Source organism: Diadema antillarum, unplaced genomic scaffold, assembly GCF_040938485.1.
Source record: "Diadema antillarum isolate AM-2024a unplaced genomic scaffold, OU_Dant_1.0 scf00000020, whole genome shotgun sequence".
Taxonomy (NCBI): Eukaryota; Metazoa; Echinodermata; class Echinoidea; order Diadematoida; family Diadematidae; genus Diadema; species Diadema antillarum.
In genome coordinates, this window is record NW_027270909.1 from 3,357,714 (window position 1) to 3,368,558 (window position 10,845).

At 37.7% G+C, this 10,845-nt stretch overlaps 1 long non-coding RNA gene across 1 annotated transcript; it reads left to right on the forward strand.

The window, feature by feature from the left end:
- Nucleotides 1-1,655: 1,655 nt before the first annotated feature.
- On the forward strand, nucleotides 1,656-3,783 carry LOC139729010 (uncharacterized). Its single transcript, XR_011710848.1, has 3 exons — nucleotides 1,656-1,710; nucleotides 3,059-3,155; nucleotides 3,711-3,783. It is a non-coding gene; the product is annotated as an uncharacterized lncRNA (long non-coding RNA).
- Nucleotides 3,784-10,845: the final 7,062 nt, after the last annotated feature.

Below are 10,845 nucleotides of genomic sequence, written 5' to 3' on the forward strand. Positions count from 1 at the left end.
TAATAGCATGCCGTGATTTGTCGTAGGCCTATCTAACGCTTTAGAGAAGTCTACATACAAACTGAGAGTATGTTCCTTTCTGGCAAAAATCAATGTTTCGTCTAATGAAATTAATGAATATTATGCAAAAACTGATGACGACATACTGTCTTTTGAATACTCGCAGACGGTTACTACATTGGTTGCTACCAAGAGGAATGCTTGAGGGACGATTACCGGTTCAATTACAGCCGTGCAAGCCTAACCTCCGATAACTGCACGGCGTTTTGCCGAGAAAGCGGGTATCCCTTTGCCGGAATCTCTAACGGGACGGAGTGTACGTGTGGATGTGAATTTATGTGTTTTGATCACTTTCATCGGCTGAATTTAACGGACAACTGCGGGATACCTTGCCCGGGGGATAACGAGCGTTGGTGCGGAGGATGGGGGAAGGTATTGGCCTACATTGGTGAGTCTTGACCAGAAAGAGAGGTTGTTATGTTGACAAAAAGCAAAGCAAAAGCAAAGGAATTAATGTTTTCGCTCAGTCATCTTTTGGTTTGTGTATTAAAAACACAACTACACAAAATTTATACTAATGTAATAAGGCTGTGAATTACACAATCATGTCTGTTTACATCCCACCTCCGTATCATATTATCACTTCTGCATAATCATAATAGTTCTTTGTAAATAACGATACTAAAGTCAGCAATATATTGTGGAACGTAACAAAACCATATTAATCTAGACATCGAATGTGCATCTTGTATCACTGAATCACGTGAAACATGGTCTCTTTTCCTACCCTTTTTTTATGCAAAACTAAACATTCACAAAATATGAACATAAAACAATCTACGGTATGAACAACCGAAAATCCAAAGAAAAAAACTGTTATGTTCAAGCAGTTGCTGCCTCTTGTTCAATAGTGGTCCATGTGACAATTACAATTTTGTCACAAGTACATCATAAAAGCGCAAGTTAGCTGTTGTATTTAGCTGACAACTCTGCAAAGATATTTTATTCTATCCAATTCAATTTTCATGTAACTTCATTTTATTATTTGCGCAACTTCTCATTGAAGAACAAATAAAGCAGCATGAAAAGCATATACGGTGCACAAGGCAGTGTACTACATGTACGTATGCCTACATGTGCAATGCGCACATGGCCTATACGTACAAATCATGACATTAAAGATAAAGAGTGGTGAGGAATTAGCAAGAGCCATTGACCTGTTTGGCAAATAAGAGTAAATAGAGAGTACAAAGTCTGTAACGGAAAGACAACAATACATAAGATAAACTTATCGTTTATGCACGTTTGAAACCATAATGCTATGACGAGTGATGCCTCTTGATTAGTTTCGACGTAGCTTTGATATACAAAATATCGGAAAATATCACATTGTAGATTTCTAAATGCATCACATCCGTAAGATCAATCTCGGCATTTTTTTGTTTATTTATTTTTTATTAATTATTTCGTGGTCGTGGTGGTGGTGGTGGTGGGGGGGGGGGGGGGGGGGAGTCATAAACGCCATAAGTTTTTTAAATGTAAGCCACACCTAAAATCCTTCGAAAAAATGTATCGTAAAAAGTCGTCCGCGCTTACGCATACAATGCTGACATGTCATGCAACTTATATCTTCATACCATTCTGCAGTCGATTCCTTAAAACCATCGATAACATGCGCTTGTAATCAGCCGACACCCAAAGGTCAAGATGGTAAGTGTCTGTAGTAAGGACAGTTAAGGAGAAAGTTACTAACAGAGGTACGTCCCTAAGTTCTTACACACTGTCCCTTAGAATATGGATCAGTGTGTAAAACCACTGATTCTCAGTCACTAGTTTTCTGTGTAGTTGCGTCGATTTGGTCCAATTCGAGCCATTAATTGCCTTCAATGTCCTTTATAGATGTAAGATGGGTCATAAAACAGTCGGTCCCTAATTGTTTATAATCATATATTGCTTCCTTAGTAGAAACGTAAAGAAAACCACACTACAGGTAAAACAAAATTCCAATAAAGGAGTAGTTCTCCAAAGTGAGAGATGTTATGCACCGGATCATGTGAGGTAGAAAATATGTGTATGTTAAAATAGGAAAGTGGTCACAGCAGAGAAACACATTTTGCATATTTGACGATCATTCTTGTTTCCTTAATTCCTGTTTATATTGACCTGTCAATGAAGTGCATCGCGGCGCTATTACTCTGAAAGCAAACGGTAGAAAGTTCCTTGACATGTTGCACTTCCTATTCATCTATTTTCTATCTCATAACGCTTTGAATACCCTCGTTAGAATAATATATGCAAGGACTTCCATTGATAAGTCAACAACACTCAATCTTTAATGGGCATTGATTCATTGTCATTATATTAGTTAGCCAAAGGGCAAAAATATGTACGGGAAAATCGTTCCAAAGGGAAAATTTTTGATTCCCCTTTAGGTTATTAAAAATGTTTTTCAATGCCTTATCAGTGGTCTGGGGCCTAAGGACTACCCCACAGTAGGACACAGATGGCGAAGTGTGTGTTGATTGAGGACTGTACCATTGATACAATTTAAGGGAGATTGGCAGGCATGCAAAAAAAAAAAAATGTTTGGGTATATTGGATGTGCATAGAAAACGGGTTTTTTGAGGGAATGTAGGTATATCTGCCTTTTCTCCAAAAAAGTTATATTCTGTCATTAACATACAGAATTTTGTCGTATAAAATGCTTTTTGTGCTCTTGTCAATTCAATGCTTCATTGAGCCCATTTCAATGTATAATTGTTCAAAAGGGCAATATTTGCATTTTTCTGAGTGTTATGATTTTTTACCAAAATTCCCCAAACTCATTAATACTATTCCGCATATCCCCTTATGGCTAAAATATAGATGACAGATTTCGACAGTTTTTCATCAAATCTTAAGCTTTGACAATGATACGATCTACACCCCATCTATATATTACCAAGAAAATATTGTGGAAAAAAATTTTTGGAGTCCAAAATCTCTCTCTCTCTCTCTCTCTCTCTCCCACTCTTTTATCTCTATCTTCGATTAATGTTTTTGCTTTCATTTTTCACAGAATCTAGCGATCACATAAACAATATGGCATTCTCTGCGGCAGCAGGAAGTGCCCTTACTCTCGTTATCATTGTGGTGACAACGTGTTGTGTCAGAAGGTACTTGTCTTCAATAGATCGAATACTAACACCTTATTCCTTGCGTTCGTAGCTTTCCAATTAAAATCAGTTTTCCTCATGTATTCCGTATGTGTCATTGGTATAATTACATTCAGCATCATTCTATTACCTCGAGAATGCCGTGACTGATACACAACGCATAGCATTTTCGTATTTTATTCACGTCAAAATATGTGCAGCTATGAGCTTCCTTTTATTGTTTGTAGGCACGATTGAATATTGCACACTACACTTATTGTTTATCAAACTTAGTAACATAGTAAGGTAAAGTATTATCCGTTATTTACGTCACAACCAGTGTAAATAATTCCAGCGAATTACATTAGTTCACAATACAAAATATTTTACCTTGTGCGAACTTTCGCCTGTAAAAAAGAGTAGGCGAAAGCTCAAACAAAGTAAATGATTCTTGATTGTGAACTAATGAAATTCGCTTTTATTAGAGATTTACCAATCAGATGAACCTCTTCCAAGAACCAGTGTGACTGATTACTATGTATTCGAATTTATCATGTCCAAATATTTAAATCTCAGATGGAAGAAATGGCGGGCCAGCCAAACTAACTCTGGGTCAACGACCTTCCCACCCCACACGACGGACGTCAACCGTAGTGCGGTTGACTCTCCTTCGACACACAAGACTGCTACTTTGAAATCTCTTCGTCGGATATTATCACCACGACGAAAAGGAGCCTATGCCGTCCACAATCCCGCCACTGAAGCTAACCCATGTGAGTCCAATGTGCACCCTATCTACCAGAGTCAGATCTACGCGATGCCCAATCTAGGTGCGAAGCAAGTCGGCGCGTACGCCATGCTACCAGGAGCTTGCTGTGATGAAGAAACGCTTGCAACCCCACACTTATACCACGTTGTGAAAGGAAATGGCTATGAATGCATGCGCAATAAAGAGGAAGATATTGAAGATATTGAGGGTGAGAAATGCAAATCGTATCCCAATCTGAAAGAAACAGAAGAAGAAAAGAACCCTGACGTTGGTAATGAGACCCCTGGCTTTGGGTACGTGACGGAGGATAACTTTTTCGAGACGACATACCTCTAGATGCCTTCGTTCGTTTTCTGTCTACTCTTATCTTTGCAGCTGTTGCTTTGTAATGGTCGAATGCAGCCAAACGTCGGCAGCGAATGTGAAATAACCAGTCCCACAGTTTGACAGAAACTTACATGTTCCAGTTATTTGATGAGAAGTGTAAAGCGACATGCACTGATCAGTAAATGTGCAGAATCCCCCCCCCCCCCAAAAAAAAAAAAAAAAAATGGTCGACTTTGAAAAGTAGCATACTTTTATGAGATACATTCTTCGGCGTATATATTCTCAGCCTATATCAAATATATCAAAAAAGTAATAATTCGGGTGGCCTATTCATTGTGCCATCGGTTAGTCAAATCCAAGAAATACCACCAACATCTCTTACAATTTAAACAAATGTTTCGGAGAGGTACATTTCCTTGACTTGATGAAAAATAAAGCACCACCATTGATAGGTTATCAAAATGATACACAAGTTCACATGTAGACTTTTATTTCAATAGCATTCGTGTTTACAAAGGATAGTTCATCAAAATAATTCACGTGTCGACAATTAGGCGTCTTATACCGGGTGTTCAAAAAAAAAAGCGGAACGGTGGATTTTCAGTACCTTGCGTTCTTTAAGTGATATATTTTTTGACATCATTAGAAAGAACATCTTCCGCAAAAGACAATGATACCAAAATCATTAAATTTGATTCAGTACTTTTTATTCTACGCCAATTTCTGAAAATGCAGTCATTTTCAAAATTCGCAAGATTTTTGCGAATTATGAGATGAAGAGTTTGTTCGCAAAAACCGATAAGTCCATATTTGCCAAATGGAGATATTTGCGATTAAAGGTCAAGAAAAATAAAGAGAATAATAAGAAAATTTTTACTTCTTTTGACCATAACTTAAAAAATGTACCTTTCTTATGTAGTGACCAATATATCATTCAAAAGGTATTATTTTGTACTTTATGACAGAGACTGTAACTCAAAATCCTCAAAAATGGACTTATCGGTTTTTGCGAACAAACTCTTCAGATGATAATTTGAGTGCGACACGCGATCCATACGGTGAATATTGTGTAAGCTCGGTGATCCATGTCAACAAAACATACAGCTTTCACATTGGGCACGGGCCAGGAAAAAACAGTGTGTGTGAGTGTGTGTGTGTTTGTGTGTGTCTGTGTGTGTGTGTGTGCGCGCGCACCTAATTATGAAAGCGTTATCTTTTGTTGACATGGATCAACGAGCTTACACAATTCACCGTATGGAACGCGTGTCGCACCCAAGTTATTATCTCCTAAGTCGCAAAAAAATTGAAAATGACTGCATTTACACAAATTGTCGTAGAATAAAAAGTACTGAAAAAATGTAATGATTTTGCTATCATGGTCTTTCGCGGAAGATGCTCTTTCTAATGATGTCAAAAATATATCACTTTTGGAACGCAAGGTAGTGCAAATCCACCGTTCCGCTTTTTTTTTTAATGACATCCGGTATACGAGGTGACAACAATTATCAAACACTCAATTTGCATATGCGGCATTTACCAACATTTTGGAGCAATTTTAATTAAGGATTCACCGGTCACTTTCTCTTCTTCTGTTTTTATTTTCATTATATTCTATACGGAACTACATATGCAAAGCAAACTTTAGTTTTCAACCAAGACTGCTACGTATATCATACCATATTCAAGTTGATTGCAATGAATGAGGCAGGATCAACCGAACATACAGAATCGGAGAGTTTTCTAACTTTCAAACGTAACATGAGAGAGTTATGAGGTCCCTACAGAATATTCCTTCAGCACGCGTAATTGAATTTTGCATGGTTGAGGAATACTGTTTCCAGACATCGTGTATTAAATCGTACGGTGATAAACCTCAGAGATTTTTTTTTCACTTTTTATAGAAAATAAAAAGAAATGAAAGTAAGTGAAGTACATTTTGTTTCATTTGTAACCTTAAAAAAGGTTTGTTGTATTTTTTTTTCATTTCGTAGTATCAGATCTCTCCATTCAGCGTTTCCTTTGTATTGATGTATTTACAGTAAAGCTTGTAGTAGTTAAATCAGCACGCTATTAATGACGCAAGTTGCAACAGTAAAGTTGATATATTCTTCTGAATGGAGTTGCAGTCTTGAATTTGTTTTTGAAAGCGTGTCTAGCTATCTTAATTGCGTTTATAAGGATACCATGAATACTGTCAGTTGTTTGTGCGTGCAAAAGATGTGATGCGTTGTCATGAGTTGGGATGATAGAGCGCTACATAGAACGAAAGAAAAAAAAACACAGCTGAAGCTTTTGCTGCTAAAAGTTGTGTTTAAACATTGTATGTTAAGTATCTGTACACACATACACACACACACACACACACACACACACACACACACACACACACACACACACCACTTATGATCTGTATTTTTAAGGGGACGGTTGAAGCTGTTTTAGGCTTGCAATATCACAACTGCAAGGACCTAAACTTCCGTTTCATTCTGTAATTGTGATGATATGGCAAAATTCAGGTTTAATTCGATGCGGCTAACTGTGAAATTCTTCAAAAGAGAAGGTCTAGAAGCCATCACCGGAAAGAAGGGCACGGCAAGTTGGGAGAGAATACAAATCTTGTTCGATAAGGAAACGTCTGTGCCCGCTTTGACTAAATGTCTTACAGAAACTGATTTTCTTCTTCGTAGTTCTTGTCGAATCTGCTTTATGCGTATTTCTTTTTTTTTGAACTCTACTGTCTTCATGGCCACATTCAAAGAAATGTAGAGGTCAAGAAGAATCATGGACAGGGCAATGTTTGATAGCACCTTCATTGCTGGCGGTAACAAGCGACGATCAGCGCAGATATCAACACCGACCGGTGAATATACACCAAAAATGTTTGATAATAATTATAATAATATATTTTGACAATGAACTCCGTAATCACGTCAATATGATATTACATCGTATACACAACTTCAATAGTTTTTTTCTTCTGCTTGCTGATTACATCTTGTTATCCTGTTGCATGAACACCCAGGGCGTTATCGTGGTATGGGAGCCCCTCAATTCCCTGCCGTTTGTTTCGTCGTTGCCTTTGAGCACTATCCGGCTCCACAGACCTATATGTACACAGTGAAGATGTACACAGGGAAAGAGGTGAAAGATAAAAGACGGTTTAGCAACCTACATTTTGCTAAATATTAATTTTTCTTACTTCTTTCATGGAAACTTTGCTTTCTATAGTAAAACAAAAATGCACACCACATTATTAGATTCAACCCTTTCCTCTCACACTCATTCCCGCTACATTGCTGCGCATAGATAGATAGATATATTTTTTTTCCATGATAAATAATATTTCCCGAAAACGCCTCCCCCCAAAAAAGTGCACAAGATCGTTGAATTTTTCGAAAGGGCACTCGGATCCGAGGGTATGCCTTTACCACCCCCCCCCCTTCGCTGTCCTTGAATATCAGATTTCACATAATTTTATCAGTAAATGAGAAAATCACGCAACAATTACAAAATTTAGTTTGATTTGGCCTTTTTCTTGCAATTTGGCAACCAACTAGTTATCTTGCTTTCTAGTTTGATTGAACTTTTCCTACATGTTCCATGAAAAGTGTGCACCTGATCGTTGAATTTCAAATTGAAAAAAAAAGTATAAAAGCTCCCTGGGTCTCTGGTTGAAAGCCTTCGGTTGCGTGTTCACACTGAGCCCCCCCCCCCCCCCCCCCCCCCCCCAAAAAAAAAAACAACAAAAGCAAAAACAAAAACAAAAACAAAACAAAACAAAACGATAATGAATGAACATAATATTCTTACATCCCAAAGGTGAAAACATGTCTGCGTACAACCATAATAAGTCAACAACACTCAATCTTTAATGGGCATTGATTCATTGTCATTAGTTAGCCAAAGGGCAAAAATATGTACGGGAAAATCGTTCCAAATGGAAAATTTTTGATTCCCCTTTAGGTTATCAAAAATGTTTTTCAATGCCTTATCAGTGGTCTGAGGCCTAAGGACTACCCCACAGTAGGACACAGATGGCGAAGTGTGTGTTGATTGAGGACTGTACCATTAATACAATTTAAGGGAGATTGGCAGGCATGCAAAAAAAAAAAAATGTTTGGGTATATTGGATGTGCATAGAAAACGGGTTTTTTGAGGGAATGTAGGTATATCTGCCTTTTCTCCAAAAAAGTTATATTCTGTCATTAACATACAGAATTTTGTCGTATAAAATGCTTTTTGTGCTCTTGTCAATTCAATGCTTCATTGAGCCCATTTCAATGTATAATTGTTCAAAAGGGCAATATTTGCATTTTTCTGAGTGTTATGCTTTTTTACCAAAATTCCCCAAACTCATTAATACTATTCCGCATATCCCCTTATGGCTAAAATATAGATGACAGATTTCGATAGTTTTTCATCAAATCTTAAGCTTTGACAATGATACGATCTACACCCCATCTATATATTACCAAGAAAATATTGTGGAAAAAAAATTTTGGAGTCCAAAATCTCTCTCTCTCTCTCTCTCTCCCACTCTTTTATCTCTATCTTCGATTAATGTTTTTGCTTTCATTTTTCACAGAATCTAGCGATCACATAAACAATATGGCATTCTCTGCGGCAGCAGGAAGTGCCTTTACTCTCGTTATCATTGTGGTGACAACGTGTTGTGTCAGAAGGTACTTGTCTTCAATAGATCGAATACTAACACCTTATTCCTTGCGTTCGTAGCTTTCCAATTAAAATCAGTTTTCCTCATGTATTCCGTATGTGTCATTGGTATAATTACATTCAGCATCATTCTATTACCTCGAGAATGCCGTGACTGATACACAACGCATAGCATTTTCGTATTTTATTCACGTCAAAATCTGTGCAGCTATGAGCTTCCTTTTATTGTTTGTAGGCACGATTGAATATTGCACACTACACTAATTGTTTATCAAACTTAGTAACATAGTAAGGTAAAGTATTATCCGTTATTTACGTCACAACCAGTGTAAATCATTCCAGCGAATTTCATTAGTTCACAATACAAAATATTTTACCTTGTGTGAACTTTCGCCTGTAAAAAAGAGTAGGCGAAAGCTCAAACAAAGTAAATGATTCTTGACTGTGAACTAATGAAATTCGCTTTTATTAGAGATTTACCAATCAGATGAACCTCTTCCAAGAACCAGTGTGACTGATTACTATGTATTCGAATTTATCATGTCCAAATATTTAAATCTCAGATGGAAGAAATGGCGGGCCAGCCAAACTAACTCTGGGTCAACGACCTTCCCACCCCACACGACGGACGTCAACCGTAGTGCGGTTGACTCTCCTTCGACACACAAGACTGCTACTTTGAAATCCCTTCGTCGGATATTATCACCACGACGAAAAGGAGCCTATGCCGTCCACAATCCCGCCACTGAAGCTAACCCATGTGAGTCCAATGTGCACCCTATCTACCAGAGTCAGATCTACGCGATGCCCAATCTAGGTGCGAAGCAAGTCGGCGCGTACGCCATGCTACCAGGAGCTTGCTGTGATGAAGAAACGCTTGCAACCCCACACTTATACCACGTTGTGAAAGGAAATGGCTATGAATGCATGCGCAATAAAGAGGAAGATATTGAAGATATTGAGGGTGAGAAATGCAAATCGTATCCCAATCTGAAAGAAACAGAAGAAGAAAAGAACCCTGACGTTGGTAATGAGACCCCTGGCTTTGGGTACGTGACGGAGGATAACTTTTTCGAGACGACATACCTCTAGATGCCTTCGTTCGTTTTCTGTCTACTCTTATCTTTGCAGCTGTTGCTTTGTAATGGTCGAATGCAGCCAAACGTCGGCAGCGAATGTGAAATAACCAGTCACACAGTTTGACAGAAACTTACATGTTCCAGTTATTTGATGAGAAGTGTAAAGCGACATGCACTGATCAGTAAATGTGCAGAATCCCCCCTCCCCCCCCCCCCCCCCAAAAAAAAAAAAATGGTCGACTTTGAAAAGTAGCATACTTTTATGAGATACATTCTTCGGCGTATATATTCTCAGCCTATATCAAATATATCAAAAAAGTAATAATTCGGGTGGCCTATTCATTGTGCCATCGGTTAGTCAAATCCAAGAAATACCACCAACATCTCTTACAATTTAAACAAATGTTTCGGAGAGGTACATTTCCTTGACTTGATGAAAAATAAAGCACCACCATTGATAGGTTATCAAAATGATACACAAGTTCACATGTAGACTTTTATTTCAATAGCATTCGTGTTTACAAAGGATAGTTCATCAAAATAATTCACGTGTCGACAATTAGGCGTCTTATACCGGGTGTTAAAAAAAACGGAACGGTGGATTTTCAGTACCTTGCGTTCTTTAAGTGATATATTTTTTGACATCATTAGAAAGAACATCTTCCGCAAAAGACAATGATACCAAAATCATTAAATTTGATTCAGTACTTTTTATTCTACGCCAATTTCTGAAAATGCAGTCATTTTCAAAATTCGCAAGATTTTTGCGAATTATGAGATGAAGAGTTTGTTCGCAAAAACCGATAAGTCCATATTTGACAAATGGAGATATTTGCGATTAAAGGTCAAGAAAAATAAAGAG